Here is a 16,387-nt window from a genome sequence, read left to right on the forward strand (position 1 = left end):
TCCAAGATCATTAAGTAGAAGAAGAAGAAGAAGAAGAAGAAGAAGAAGAAGAAGAAGAAGAAGAAGAAGAAGAAGAAGAAGAAGAAGAAGAAGAAGAAAACAGGCTAGCAAAAAAGGAAGACATCTGCCTACCACATGTGACTGTGTGTGGGAGCACATACACACACAAGTGCACACACATACTCATATACCACATAACCCAGCATGTATGTAATGTTTCATACATGGCTTACTTTGATTTTGGAGTCTCCACACTTGGTGAGATGTTATAAACACCTTCCGATGAGAGGAGATGTGACTCCCTGAGGCCCCACAGGGGACAGATACATGGCGAAGTGCAGACTCAGTTGCAAATCCTTCTGCCTCCAGGTCTGCTCCCGTCATCGGCAGACTCTAATGACTTTGCCCTGCCACGGGTTTGGCAAACTCTCTAGTGAGCAATCTATTAATGCAGCCTTAAATTAGATCCTACAAATCAGGAGGGATTAATAATTAAATGCTACCATAAAGAAAACTAGACAGACCTGGAAGATGGTAAGCTCCAAATAGGGTAGAAAATGTATTTGGGGATTGTCTTAGTTTTTTGTCTTTCATCTTGGATGTAAAACCACCCAGATGAGCACTGACTGTCCTTAAATATATATATATATATATATATATATATATATATATATATATATATATCAGTGTGCCAACACTATTTAGTGCCCTTGACCAGTTCTAAGGGGGAAAATACCTCCAGGCAAGAGTGTTGCTGACCAGACTCTGACCCCGAGGAAATTGGCACCCCTGAGGGTACTACTATGTTGAGTGCTTCTGCTCTAAGCTGTCTGGTGGCGTAACTGGAAAGTTCAGAGAGTGCTGTGTCATTCTGAGTGTATCCCGTTTCCCTGGAACAAGAGCACCGCCGGCTTCATCTTCTCCAAACAGCAGCATCTCTTATTCATGGGGTTCTTTCTCTGTGGGGCCATTGATTATTGATGTGTCTCACTGTTAGGTAAGGGCTCCTGTCACCCTAGACAAATACTACCCAGTGTTTCAGCCTCACTTGGGTGGGCACAGCTGTCCCTGTGGCAGCTCTCAAGTGCACTCATTCAAGGCAACCTGGGGATGGTTGTGTGCAAGCAACTCCTCAAAGGGAGAGACTTTTCTATGGCTGGATGAATAGTGGAGGGATCAGGTGATCTAGGGAAAGGAAGAAAGGGACATGGAAGAGGCTGTCATTGGGACGATTGGCTTGGATTTGGAAGATTGCTTAGTGGAAAGGGAGACTCACAGGATCTCTCTCTCAGGGGTCATGTGATGGCTAAACAATTGCTGGCTGGAGGACTCTTTGGTGATAGAGACACATTCTGGAGATGTGACCTCCTGACAATCACTTACGCTTCTGTGAGCCACCATAAACCTGTTTAACAAAGGAGAAGGAGAACAGAAGTGAACAACAGCAGCCCGACTGTCAGCAGGAGTCCCTCAGCTCGGATAGGCCTTACTAGGTTGATATTTCCTACTTCAGGTTTAGAATGAGTTAACCATACAACATTCTCCTATTGATTTCTCCTTATATTGTGGGGAACTGCTTCTGTGTGGCTGAAGTCACTCTTTGAGATAATAATTATCTTAATAGCAGGCTATTAATGCAAAGGTATTTTAATAAATTTGTTCAAATTTTTTTGTGTTAATATAGCAGAAAGTAATATTGGCCAACCTCAGCATTCTTTCCAAAGACACCTGTATAGTCTTTGAGTCTGCTTCATAATCTCTCTCTCTCTCTCTCTCTCTCTCTCTCTCTCTCTCTCTTTCTCTCCCCCTCTCCCCCTCCCCTCTCTCTCCTTCCTTGTGTTAATTAATATAGGGAAAAGGAAAAGTAATATTGGCCAACCTCAGCATTATTTCCAAAGACACCTGTATAGTCTTTAAGTCTACCTCATCTCTCTCTCTCTCTCTTCTTCCTTTCCTCTCTCCCTCCCTCCCTCCCTCCCTCCCTCCCTCCCTCCCTCCCTCCCTCCCTTCCTTCCTTCCTTCCTTCCTTCCTTCCTTCCTTCTTTCCTTTTCTTTCTTTCAGTTTCTGGGACAGGGTCTAGCCACATAACCCAAGCTGACCTCAAACCCATGATTGTCCTGCCTCAGCTTCCCAATGGCTAGAGATGCAGGTATGCACTGCCTTATTTAGCTCATGTTTGGACATTTTCTTAAGTGGGAAGTAAGGGGTGACCATGGCTAAACCAGAGCCCATGTGTGTCTAGCAGTGTGCATCCCTGACAGTTGTCCCTCTGCTTGTAGGGGTCCTTAAGTCTCTATTTAGAAGCTTGTAACCTCCCTCAATACTAAGATCATACCTTAAGGAAAAAAGAAGAAACCTCATTCAGTACTCAGAACTCGGTACATTAAGAAAACCTGGGAAACCTCATAAAATCACCTTGTGAGAATTACCTGGAAGAATGACAGTCGTACTGATTGAAGGCAGTTTGAGTTCACCAGAAGTAGTTAGTAATGAATGTTCTTGTCAGAACATAGAGTCCAATATGACATTTCTCGCTAGTCTCCAGCCTTTCACTTTGGGACCCAGTGGAGTTTCCTTCTGAGGGAGGGGGGCAGGAACTCAGGCCAGCTCAGTCATACTCTATTTCTAAGGGCAGCCATGTCTTATTGGAGATAGACATTCAGTGCCTCATCCAGACATCTCGGAGCCTTGGTGGGGATCTCAGCCTTGTAGAAACGCAGGGGTTGATTCATGGAGCATAGGAGCATACCTAGTCCCTACATTGATATTCATTTTTATTTTTATTTTTGGTAGTTTTGAGGCTCATTTTCATAATGCATCGCTGTAGCGTCTCTATCCCTTCCCTCCTGGTTGGTCCTAGCTGAAACACTTGACTCTGAGAGACCCCAGAGACAGTCACTGTGCCCAAAGTGGCAGCTGGGAAAGATTAGGGAAAAAAAAATCCCTTCAGATAAAGGGAGCCAGTGCTGAACAGTAAGGGAGACAGTTGGGAGATTTAAAGGACACGGCCCCTCAGCAGCTGAGAGGATAGCAGTCGCCAGGGAGATACTACTCCGGAGATAAGCAGCTGTGTGCTAGCTGAAGAAATGTGCCAAAGGGGATAAGAGAAGCAACTGGTATGCAAGTGTGCACGAGCAAGACTCTGGAAGCGCCTGGAATCCAGCGTGCGTGTTGGGGAGACAGCACACTCGTGGCTCGTCAAGCTGCCTTTCTTCCTACCTCCCTCTGTTGGAACGGCAGCAGGTGGGTTCTGAATGATCCTGGCTTTGAACCACACACCTTGGCTACTCTCTGTTCTGCATTGCCATCCAATGTTACTGTCATCTGGGAGGATGAACTTCTCTAAGGGCTTTCCTTCCTTTATAGCTTTTGGCGTCCAGTGCCACCCGTACCCACTTTCGTTTCTGTGTTCTTGTATGCGTACATGCGAGCCAATGCACGTGAATATCTGCGTGTGCATATGTGAAGACCAGGAGCCGAGCTCGAGTGTTGTTGCTCAAGGTCAAAAATCATATCTACTGATGTTTTTGAGACCGGGTCTCTCATTGGCCTCTTAGGCTAGGCAAGCCGCCATCCATCAAGCCCCAGAGATGCTTCTATCTCCCCATTGCTGGGATTACAAGCGCAGGAGACCATACCTGGCTCCTTTTCTGTGGGCTCTGCAGATTGAGTTCAGACACTTGTGGAACAAGTCCTTTATACCAGCCGAGCTGTCACCCCAGGCTCACATGTATTTATCTTTATTTCACTCTTGCTAGAACCTTCGACTCTACAGATGCTTACCATCATTAATCACGGCAGTGGCATATTTCTGCTCAAATTCACAATAGATTGAGGTCATTGTGACTGAATAGTTATTGTAATAAATAGTACTGTCAGGAAACAGTCGTTGCCGAAGAAACTAAAGAGGAATGTAACGTTCTACGATTTTTATGAAGTGTTTTAATCGCGTATAGAACTTGCCTTAGGCTCTTCAAATTCTGTTTTGAACCCAGTACTGAAGGCTCGTTTATCAAGCTCTCCGTAGAATTTCTAACACAGTTCCCACGGACACAAGAAAAGCTTGTGGAGACGAGCCAGCAGCTGGTCGTTTTCTGGGCTGTCACTCTTGGTGGTTCTGCTGTCTCCAGTTCACGCTAACCTTTCTTTAAAATGAAGGTGATGTACAGAGCCTGCTGTGCAGTATAATACCCTTAGTGCATTCAGTGTCTGTCGCAAAGGAACACTCAGCAAGTGGTTATCCTCAATCCAGATACATCTGGTTCGACGGAGGAACAGTGGTCAAGACAGCACCCAACTTGACATCGATTATAGCCAGCATTTCTTCTACGACACGTACATGTGACATAGCATGGCTGTAGGATAGGGGAAACCCTCAACCCAGTGTCTAGCAGAGAGGTGTCATGCTCACAGTTCCCTTACACCCACAGTTACTCTCTGAGTCCTCCTGGGACTTCAGACTCACCCTCTCCTTCCCAATCACTCTTTCACACTCTTCCAGTAACTGCCACCATGCTGCCAGCCATTGGTTAAACACTGTCAACTGTGATAGATGATGGAACACGAGAAGTGTTTTTAAATTATTATTGGGGAATAAGGGTTGTTTTTATTTTTAAATATGGTCCCTGTACCGGCTAGTTTTGTGTCAACCTGACACAGCTGGATTTATCACAGAAAAAGGATGCCTCCATGAGATCCAACTGTAAGGCATTTTCTCAATTAGTGTTCAAGGGGGAAAGGCCCCTTGTGGGTGGTGCCATCTCTGGGCTGGTAGTCTTGGGTTCTATAAGAGAGCAGGCTGAGCAAGCCAGGGGAAGCAAGCCAGTAAAGAACATCCCTCCATGGCCTCTGCATCAGCTCCTGCTTTCTGACCTGCTTGAGTTCCAGTCCTGACTTCCTTTGGTAATGAACAGCAGTATGGAAGTGTAAGCCGAATAAACCCTTTCCTCCACAACTTGTTTCTTGGTCATGATGTTTGTGCAGGAATAGAAACCCTGACTAAGACAGTCCCCAAATGAGATGCAGGAACCAAAAGTAAAATCAGAGGTCAATAAAACCCGGCTGCAGTTGTGACTGAGGCTGATTCATTTGAGCAAAGCTGTGGGCTTCTTACTGCCCTCTGGAGTCTTTTGTCTCTATCGCCTATGCTTCAAATCCATGCAGGAAATTTCTTTCCATGAAGTCAGTGCTTGCCTGACTGGGATAGAAGGTAGAGCTGAAAGCTCTGGGGAACCACACTAGAAGCTTGTAGGACTTGTTAGAGAGATGGGCAGGACACAGCATATGAGCTGGTGTGCACATGGTATTGCTGTCAGCTACCCTGTGACATCATGGTGACAAATACCAGAGGAAAACAATTTTGAAGGGAAAGGGATTTGCTTTGGCTTACGGTTTGGGGTATCTCAGTCCATAGTTGATTGGCTCCACTGCTTTGGATGTCAGACATGCTGTGGTGTTGGGAACCCGTGGAGGAGGAGATTGCTGACATCACAGCAACCAGGAAGCTGAGAGAACAGTACAGGAAATGGTGAATGGAGTCACCCACAGAGGCCCACACCTTTTGACTACGTGCTGTTCTGTCTAGTTTAGCCTCCCACTTGTTCACTAATTCTGAAACAACCAGTGATCAGTGCACTGATTGGCTCAGTTGGAGTCCTCATGATGAAATCACTTCGTCTCAAGCCCATCAGCTGGCCACCAAGCCTACTGCACATGGCCTTTTGGGGACTATGTGGAGCTAAGCCACATATTGAAATCTGGGTTCTGAGAAATCCTGACACCATAATTTTTGGAAGGCTGCTCACTGCTGTTTTTATACTCTTTTTTTTTTTTTTTAAACCAGAGTCATGGGACAGGTTTGTCTTCAGCTGTTATGAGAATTAAACACAAGGGCCCCAGACATAGTGGATGAGTGGAGTCCCATTCTTACAACTTGTCCGTGACTTCTCCATAGGCCTGTCATCAATAGGACACCATTGAGATAGAGACACAGAGTGTACAAATACAGACATCAAGAGCCACAAATGACCTATTTTTGTACATATGTTTTAATGTGTTTGGGCCTCTGTGTGTGTGTGCATGTTTGTGCACGCACAGGTATATATTTGTATACCATAACTGTCCGTTTCTAAAGCTTTCAGTGAAAACAAATGTATCCAATTAAAAAAAAAGGCCTAGCCTTTTGCAAACACAGTTCAAGAACTCAGTTAGCTAAATATAGGATTATCATGTGATCCAGAAATCCTACTTCTGGGTATAGAGCCAAAGGAAATGAAGCAACATGGTGAAGAGACATTTGCATTCCATGTTGACTGGGATACAAATTCATACTAGCAAAGATCTGTAATCAACCTAGGTGTCTGTCAGCAAATGAACAGATAAAATGTTGCACACAGACAGACAGGAATATGACTCGGCCTTCGAAGAGGAATTCTGTCCTATTTGACAACAGGATGACTGTAGAGGACACATATCAGAAACCAAAAGCCAGACAGAGACAGACACATGATAGGTATTTCCTGATCTCACTTAGACAAGGATACTAAGAAATCCCAGTTCACCTGAGAAGAGAAGACAATGGCGGTGATCAGAGGCCGTGTGTATGCGTGTGCGCATGTGCCATGAACCACAAAAGGGGATGTGGTGGGGCAGATGCAAATCCAAGAGTACAAAGCCTTCGACCAGAGGGAAGAAGTCCTGGGAATCAGTCCCAGAACTTAACTCTTTTTCTGCTCTCAATATCTTTTTGTTTGATAAAACTTTTCATGACCTTAGGTAAATAGATGCATAAGGTTGGTACGAGGCTCCCACAGGTACTTACAGTAAATTATAAAGAGGTTGATAATGAAATCTTTCTGTGGTATACAGAGAAGTTCACCACTCTTGAAAAATGAAAGCAAAATTTGCCTGCTAATGAGATAGATGCTTGTTTCTACTTATGTAACAATTAAATCTTGGCTAATGTCCCAGCTGCAGGACACAGAGCATCTTCAGTGCTTCCGGGGACTGACGGATAGTCTGAATTTGGGATTGTCAATGCCGAGAACTTTGCTTCTGACAAATACATAGCACATCATGGCACAAAGTGTATTTAAGGTTACTTCAGAAATTGTTGGAAATCCTGTCCTGATCCCAGGCCAAAATTCACTCAGTTTTAATGAAATCCAGGTCAGAAATTCAAGCAGTGTGTGTGTGTGTGTGTGTGTGTGTGTGTGTGTTTGTGTGTGTGTGTTTGTGTGTGGTTTGTGTGTGAGTGTGTGGGTGTGAGTGTGTGTGTGGGTGTATGTGTATGTGTGAGAGAGAGTGTGTGTGTGTGTGTGTGAGTGTATATGTGTATGTGAGTGTGTGTGAGTGTGTGTGTGAGTATGTGTATGAGTGTGTTATATATATGTGTGTGTGTGTATGTGTGTGAATGAGTGCATGTGTGTTGTTTTCATATGTGTAGATGCTGGCCTGTGTATCCCACCATGAATATGTGGAGGTCAGAAGAAAGTCTTGGGTATTTGCCATTACTAGTTTGAAGATGTGGTCTTTTTGTTGTCAAATTGCTTCTCTCTCTCTCTCTCTCTCTCTCTGTCTCTCTCTCTCTGTCTCTCTCTCTCTGTCTCTGTCTCTGTCTCTGTCTCTGTCTCTGTCTCTCTCTGTCTCTCTCTCTTAAGACAGTGTCTCTCCATGTAACTCCGACAGGCCTGGAGCTCACTATGTAGCCCAGTCTGCCTCAAACTCACAGAGAGTCTCCTGCCTCTGCCCTCTGAGTACTGAACTTAAAGGTAAGCCTCACCAGGACCTGCTTTCAAATACAAACTTTGAAGGTCAAACATTGAAGCCCAATCCTATCCAGAGATGTGCTAATTTGACACTTGCAGATAAGTAATCAAAAGAGAAAAACATTGAGGGGCTTTGCTCCCCACAATTAAGCCGCTAGGCTTCTATGAGAGCAGGGAGCTTTGTGTGCACAGTAAAAGCACTGGCATGTGCAGTCTGCAGCTGAGGTGTTTGAGCAGTGTTTGCTGGTAGTGTGTGCTTGGCATGGGCAGCGTGAAGCAAGCAAAGCAAGACCAGGGTGAGGCCATAGGGTGCAGCATGGGGAGCTTTGCCAGAGATACCTCAGGTCCATTGTGCAGATGAGTTTGAATTAAGTTTTCAGAGTTGGGTGTTTAGAAGCCTTTTGCTTTGACAGGGTTTTTTTCTTTTCTCTTTCTAAACCTTCTAGCTTAAAATAAGCCAGAAGTGGTGGCTTGATTGTACTTGTGCTGAGGCAGTGGAGACAGGAGAATGGCTGACTGGTGTTTGCTGGCCAACTAGTGTAGCCTACTTGGTGAGTTCCAGGACAGTGAGAGATTCTGTCTCAAAAAAGAAAAGTAGGAAAAGAAAAAAGAAAAGAAAAGAAAAGAAAAGAAAGGAGGGAAGGGAGGGGGAGAGGAGAGAAGGGGAGGGACGAAGGAGGGAGGGGAGGGAAAGGGAAGGGGAGGGGAGGTGAAGAGAGCGAAGGGAGGGGAGGGGTGGAGGGAGGGGAAGGGAAGGTGTTGCCTTAGGGACAACACATGAGATTGTCCTCTGGCCTCTACACAGGCATGCACACATCTGCACATACATTTGTTTCCACACACCACCTACAAAATATCAAGTTAAAAAAAATTAATCTAACCGCTTTCTTTCTCAAATGCCTTTAATGAAAACCCAGAAAGAAACCATGCACCTGGTTGCTGTGCTTTAGCAATGCCATGAGTTGCCTTTAGATCAAGGACCTTGGCCTCTCGAGGAATGACCAGCTCTGTGTCTTTACACAGCACCTCAGGGTATCCCTCAGTTCACGTTGCCCAGCCTACACCACACACTTCGTTTCAGCCCCCTTCGCCTAGTTTTAGCAAATGCATCTAACCATAGTTAACTCCCTTTTCATTGCTTATTTTATCTTTAAAGTCTGGATCTCCTGTATCCCAGACTGGCCTGGAATTTGCTATGTAATCAAGGATGACCTTGCATTTCAGACCCTACCACCTCCATGTTGCCTCACTGTCATTTCTGGTTTATTCTGTGCTGGGGGTTAAACCCAGGACCTCCTGCCTACTAGGGAAACTCTCTACCCACTGAGCTGCATCCCCGGTCTCCATCCTTTTCTTTGCATCTTTCCTCTAATTGCAAAGTAAAATAACTTAGGGTAAAGTGATGGCTCAGCACCTTAGAGCACTGCTTACACTTGCAGAGACCTAGGTTCAATTCCCAGTACTTACACAGTGTCTCACTATCATTGGTAATTCTAGTGCCAGGGGCATCTGACAACCTCTTCAGACTTCCTTGGGCATAGGCATGCATGCGTGTTGTGCATATACATACATGTAGGCAAACATTCATACCCACAAAATAAGTAAATTTCAGAACATTGAAATTAAAGTTCCCATAAATGGATGCAGAAGGGAAGATGTGTGCGCACCCCAAGATTCTCCGAGCAGCATCCCCTGAGGCATCTTCTGCCTCATCTGAGGCATCTACAGGGGCAGGTGGCAGAGCCAGGGCATTTGAGAAGTGAATAAGTTTATCTCTGGGAGACACTGACAGAGGAACACTGAACAGTCAGAGTCAAGGTGCGTGTTTCTATTTGGCACGCCATGCTTTTGCATTTAAAAATCTCCTCTTGGAAGTCAGATTCTGATGTGTACCATTCTGGGAACACACTCTCTGGATAATTAAATGAAAAGAAATCAGGCTTTGTATCCAGTCCACGCTACAATAGAATAGGAATTACTTCTTCCATGGGTGCAAAAGTAGATTATATGTATTCTCCTCTCTAACCTAAAGCACATTAATAGCTTAGTGGGACATGCTGGTTATAAAAAGGCAATGGCATTTGTCTTCTAGGAGGCAAGTGACAGGAGAGGCAAGAGCTCTGTAGATGTCATCTTTGAGGATGCTGTTGGGTAAGAAGGGTCAAAGTCTATGCAAGGGGGCAGGCAGCGTGACTTTATATCAAATCCTATCATTTTTCTTATCTAAAAATACCAAAGGCTGTACATGCATGGTCTTGTTTCTTTCTTCTTATGATTTACAACTGAGACTTTGAAGAAAGCCTGAAATTTAGGGGCTACGAGAGGACACAGGGGCTTTCCATGCATTGCCCTAAGTTCAATCCCCGAAGCCCACAGAAGGTGGAAGGAAAGAGCTGATTTCATAGAGCTGCCTTCTGATCTCCATATATGAACCATGGCACTGGAGCCTAGACACACACACACACACACACACACACATACACACACACACCAGGAGCACATGCACACTAATAATTCATAACTGATTATTATAATTTTTAAACTTGAAATTTTCAATAGATCTATGGAAAAAGCTCAATGTCAACAATTATCAGGAAAATGCAAATCAGAACCGCAGTGACATCATCTCCTCTCAGTTAACACTGTCACCATGAGGGGGGGGGAGAGAAAAAGAGAGAGAGAGGAAGGAGAAGGAGAAGAGGAAGAGGAAGAGAAGGAGGAGGAGGAGGAGGAGGAGGAGGAAGAGGAAACTAGAAATATATTGAAATGGTAGAGTGCTTGCCCTGCATGAAGACTGTATGTTCAAATCCCAGCACTGCAAATGAATAAGTAGATAAAAATGTTGGGTAGAGAATAAAGAGTACTCTTATATACTGTAGTTGGTGGGGACATGAATTCTCCCAATCCACAGGATGGAGGATCCTTATAGTTAAAGTGAGAACTACTGAAAACCCTAGTCAAGTTATTACTTCATTTGCCAAAGGAAACTGGATACCAGTCTTACAGTAGAGACATTCACATTTCTGGTTATAACAGCAATGTGCAAGAGCAGATGTGAAGTCACATTGAGTCAACTTCGATCATGATATATAGACATATATATGAACACAATGCCTCTGTGTGTTTTTGTGAGTGCTATCTGTCTTGCCAGTGTATGAAACCCTGTCATTCACAAGAACCAGGAGGATGCTAAGTGAAGTAAGCCAGGCATCAAAGGACAAATAAAATGTAGTGTCATGCACACAGGGGATTGATGTTACATTAATAGAGGGGAGCATGGTGGCCGGGGAAGGCTCTGTTGATTAGCTAGAGGTTAGGATAGCTAGAGGTTGAACAAGAGATACAAAGTTATATTTATACAGGGGGAACGAATTGTAGTGTTCTATTGCACAGTAGGGTGATTAAAGTTAATAACGTATATTTCAAAATAGCCTAAGCTATTCAGTGACGTACATTCAAAATAGCCTGAGAGAACGTCAAATATTTCCACCATGGCAAATGATAATTATTTGGAGATGATAGATATGTTCATCACCTTGATCCCAATTATAACATTATATACTCATGTGACAAAAAAAACATCCTATTTACCTCACAAATATGTACAATTATTATGCCAATTAAAAATAGCAGAACTTTCAAAGAGCTTGTCATGTAAGTGATTGCACAAAAATCACTATTGAGCTAAAAAATCCCACTCAGAACCAACACCCAAAATGAATCTCTTTTGTAACAAAGTGCTCAAGCAGAAACAAAGTTAGCATCTCCATGGAAACCGCCTGGAACTCTTGAAGGAGATACGAAGACAAAAGTAAGCATGAGAACGCATTTATTTATTTATTTATTTGTTCCTCTTCACCTCTGCCCCTTCCAAGCCTCGGGATGTCATCTTAATGAGCGTATTTTTTTTTTAAGACTCCAAAGGAATTAAGAAGAACAACATTTGACAGGAGTAAGGAAAGGACTAAATATAGAGCCTCTGTGAGAGAAATGTATTCTGTAATCTTTGTATCCACTCCTCTTTCCCCTTCCCTGTCTGGTAAGCTAGTTTCCTCTCTCTCCCCCTCACCCTTCCCCTCTCTTTCTCCCCGCCTCCCCCTCCCTCCTCCTCCCCCTCCCTCTCTGTTACCTTTGTGTTGCTGTTACTGTACAGTTTGCCTATTGGATTATTTGGTTATTGTGTGATTGGGATGAGATGAAGATAACAGCATGGAACACAACTTTGTCTTCCTTAGAAGGGTTTGTGTAACCAGACGTCTGAAGCCAGTTACCAAATTAATATCGTAATATCACCTCATTAGGGCCGGAGAGGAAGCTCAGTGGGCTGAGTGCTTGCCCAGCAGGCACAAAGACCCGGGGATCATCTCCAGTATTGCACAAAAGGAGATGTAGTGGTGCACACCCACCTGCAACTGAACTCTCAGGTGGTGGAGACAGGAGGACCAGCAATTCATAACCATCCTTGGCTAGATGAGTTCATGACTAGGTTGAGCTACAGGAGACACTGTCTCAAAAACACAACAGAAAACACAAAATAATAACAGCAACGAAAAAAAAAAAACCCTTCAAACTATACTGTCTGAGTCCAATTTTCACTTGCCCAATACTTCAATGTTTGTAAAATGCTCTCTTATCACTCTACCACATTAGTTCATCTTCTCTTGCCTATACCACAATACCCCAGGCTGGGTATGTTATAAAGTGATGAGGTTTTGTTTTTGCTCATGGTTCTGGTCTGATATGAAGACAGCCCATATTGTGATGGCTTTCTTGCTGGCACCCTTGAAGCACTGCAGAGTGTCCTGTGGCCAGAGGAAGGGAGTTCACCAGACTTAAGCAAAGTGGTTTTCAGAGCAGACCCACTTTTGAGATAAGTCGTTAACCCATCAATCCACAAATCCATGAGTGGATAATTCTGTTGGTGAAGGCAGAGCCTCGTTCTCTTGAGGATCATACCCGGACTTGCCTCTTCACATCTCACAGTGAGAGGTGAATCTTAACGTGAGTTGCAGGAGAGACAAGTCGAGAGACAAGTTGTAGTCTTCATCATCTCATCTTCTCATGTCATGAGAAGCAGAAAGATTACGGTGGGTATCACTGACTCAGGACACCAGTGTATCAACCCACTGGTAGGCAGTGAAGCCAGGACTCACTCCATATCACAGATCTGACTCATTCACCGTCCTCTCAAATACCAGTAGCCCTCCAGATCATTGCAGACATTACATCATGGTATTTCTTTCCTTTTACTATATATTAATTTTTCCATTCTTTTTAGAAATTGTGCATTAGTATTACAAAGTACCAATCTTTCTGTCTCTCTGTCTCTCTGTCTCTGTCTGTCTGTCTGTCTGTCTCTCTCTCTCTCTCTGATTATTATACATCAGGGAATATTCTAAGGAAATGTACAGCCTAGCTAAAACAGGTGGACTTTTGGCTTTCCTGGGTTTGGCTACTTTTAATAAGCTTTCCGTGGAACTGTCTGACCCATTTTAAATCATAAATCAAATATTACTTCAAGTTCAGCAATAGATGACTTGTTGAGGACCAAAGTGACCTTTCATAAATCTGAAAAATTAAAATGTTCACTAGGACATTAAGTGGCTCAGAAACAATTCTACTGATCATTGATAATACCTCAGGGTACATTTCTACCTCCCAAGGGAGGAGACACTGCTGTCTCCATTTTCAATTGGAGTTGGAACCTGTGATGGTTCCAAGTTGGAGGATGGCTATAAAGCGTGATATACTGTTTATACATTTTTGTTGTCACTTCTACTAAAAACTAACGGAGTTCAAGATACAAATATGGAAGACATTAGGAACAAGAGTTCGACAAACTATCCACAGTAAAAAGAAAATAACATAAACTCCTTAAGATCATCAGTAGACAGTTACCCCCTTGACGTTTTAACACATATTGCTCATTGGCTTTTGAGTGGATACTTTATTAGACATTATTGCATTGTTGTTAAAGGGTAAGACATGGGGACTTTCTGCTTGGGTAGCCACCACTATAGTTCATTGAAGCAATTGTCCCCGTGAGTCTATTCCCTTACTGTCTTTGGCTTTGCACTGAGGGGCTGCTATATGACACTTTTGACTATTAGAGTCCGGCATTTCTGTTCCAATAGACTATATGAGAAGTTTGGAAATATCACCAACAAAGGGGGTTAGCTACTAAATGTAATTTGGGACCTGGTGATATAGACCTCTAGGGAGGTTAAGGTGGGAAGATCTCAAATTAAAGCTACTCCAGAGGGTGAGCTCATGGCTAGCCAGGGCTTTTCAGTGAGGCCTCATCTAGGACAAGGAATGGACCTCCGTTGGATTCAGCCCCTAGGACCACATCTATCAACTGTGGTGGTGCATGCCTGTAATCCCAATACTCAGGAATCAAAGATTGGTGATCAAAGATCATTTTCTTTTACATAGCAGTTTTGAGGTCTGCCCTGGTATACAAGAGATCCAGTTGAAGGTCAAAAAGGGGGGTGGGAGATTGTTCAGTGGTAGAGCACTTGCCTAGGCAAGGTTAAGGCCCCAGGTTCAATCTTAGCATCACAAAGCAATAAACAAGAGCATTTGGATCTATTGACATTTCTAGGAAATATGGAGACTAGCTCCAGCCTCTTGTCTTCCCCAATGCCAGCAGCACTGTCCTGACCTAGGCTGAGGCTGCTTAAGCCCATTCTTCAGTGATAAATGGTCCTTCAGGATTCAGTTTAGGGTGATGGTCTATTTGCCACACATAAGGCTGGCATTTAGTGAGATTTACTTTAGAGGTCAAAGAGTACATCCTCTGAGAGATTTTTACATCCACAGAACAAGTTTTCCATTGAGGAATGGTTAATCAAAGTAGTTAAGAAGAAAAAGGGCTGGGGGGGCTGGGGGCTGGGAACGTAGCTCAGTTGGTAGACTGCTTGCCCCATGTTTGGGAAACCCTGGGTTTGGTGCTGCATGCCTGTACCTCCATCACTCAGGAGGTGTGAGGATCAAAAATCAAGGTTATCCTTAGCTACAGGGCGAGTACAGTCAGCCTCAAAAGGAGAAACTAATTCCGGCAGCATTAGAAATAACTGATGCAACAGCAGTTTTTAAAAATTATATTTAATACAAGTGAATAGATGAGAGATCTGAAACATTATAAAGCGAAATACACAACAAATAAATAATTTGCACAGGAGAGCCACGCCCTCCATTGCGGACCACTGCCCGGCACAGGAATACTTAAATCCAGTGACAATGGAGAGAGTCCATAAAAATTGTCCATTGTAGGAAGTTCTTCAAGTATAAAAGTCCAATACAGTGTAAAATAGTATTCATTTTAGTTTAAGAGTAAAAATTGCAAGTATCTCACTTTCAGAAGGAAAAATATAAAGCCGTCTTTTAAAACTACATACACTACACGAGGAAAGCGGGGATGCCATGAGTCCCCGGTACATGAGATCCACAGGGGGAAAGCAATTGAGGAAGCACAGAACCAGCGATGTAGCTTGTTTAAAAAAAAAAAAAAAGTAAAACAACTCAAGACTAAAATAAACTCAAATATGTTTAGGCAAGAGTACCCACCCGAACAGTGCACATATGAATTTAAATAAATCCAAAGCCAACATCTTTAGTTGAATAGGTTAATATTTAATATGCTACATCTAGACCTACTGAATAACTTATGCCATGAGATGAATACATAATTTTACAGTGTCACTTCTAAAGTTCCTTCCTTTAGAGTGCAGCATAGTAAAACTTAAAAATAAATATCTTAAATAGGATTATTATTAAGGCACATTATAAAGTACAAGATCATCAACCGTCGGAGAACTGTAATGTCAAGAACCTTGCTGTCTTAGGTACTGTAGTCACTAATAAATAGTTTTAAATAGGACTCTGAAATAGATACGAAAAAAGTGTCAAATTATTTTAAAGGGGGAGGGGTGGGGCAGGAGGAAAAGAAAGGTCCTTCAGACAGTCCCGAAGGGGCGAGCATCTGCAACTTCTGCCTGCCTTTACCCATAATCCTCTAGTCTATGTAATAAATAGAAAGACAAGTGGTGTGGTGAAAGCCTGACCTGCAGATGAAATCATCCCCAAGTGACAGGGAATGGGGAGAGGAATTATAATGGGACAAGCTCCTCCCACGAGTACAAGTGATGGACTCTTCCTCGAACGGTGTGTGCTATTGATTGTCTGAGCGGCTGGTGCAGTATCAATGGCTCCACAACCCCACTCGTCCACAGGACAGATGAGAAAATAGCTTTGGTACCTGTCCACCACCATCCCCGCTGTCACACCCCAAAACTGATTGTTCGATGCCCATCTTCTGAGATAGCACAACAAAGTTCTGCAGGCCCACAGTTACTGCAACGAAGGACAACCAGCGCTTTTCCGTCTTCTTTTCTTTTTTTTTTTTTTAAATCTACTTTTACGCGTAATTCAAGCTACATATTGCTCACTCCGTATTCCCTGGTTCAACTAGATTCACATAGCATTTTCTAACTTGGAAAAGGCAGTTTGCTTCCCTGATACTATAAAAAAGAGCAAAAAATAAAAATCCCCATACAAAAGTGAAGTCCCACTGGTACCCCTGCCATCATCTCCTAGTGGCTATTCTGTGTAACTCGGG

At 43.4% G+C, this 16,387-nt stretch overlaps 1 protein-coding gene across 1 annotated transcript in view; it reads right to left on the minus strand.

Moving 5' to 3' along the window:
* Nucleotides 1-14,884: 14,884 nt before the first annotated feature.
* Rbm24 (RNA binding motif protein 24) overlaps nucleotides 14,885-16,387 on the minus strand; it is a 12,490-nt gene continuing 10,987 nt past the window's right edge. Inside the window, exon 4 of the mRNA XM_021180882.3 lies at nucleotides 14,885-16,387. This exon is cut by the window's right edge and continues 590 nt beyond it. The gene's annotated coding sequence lies outside the window, so the exon portion shown is untranslated.

Source organism: Mus caroli, unplaced genomic scaffold (assembly GCF_978045245.1).
Source record: "Mus caroli unplaced genomic scaffold, Mus_caroli_1 scaffold_15, whole genome shotgun sequence".
In the NCBI taxonomy this organism is placed as follows: domain Eukaryota; kingdom Metazoa; phylum Chordata; class Mammalia; order Rodentia; family Muridae; genus Mus; species Mus caroli.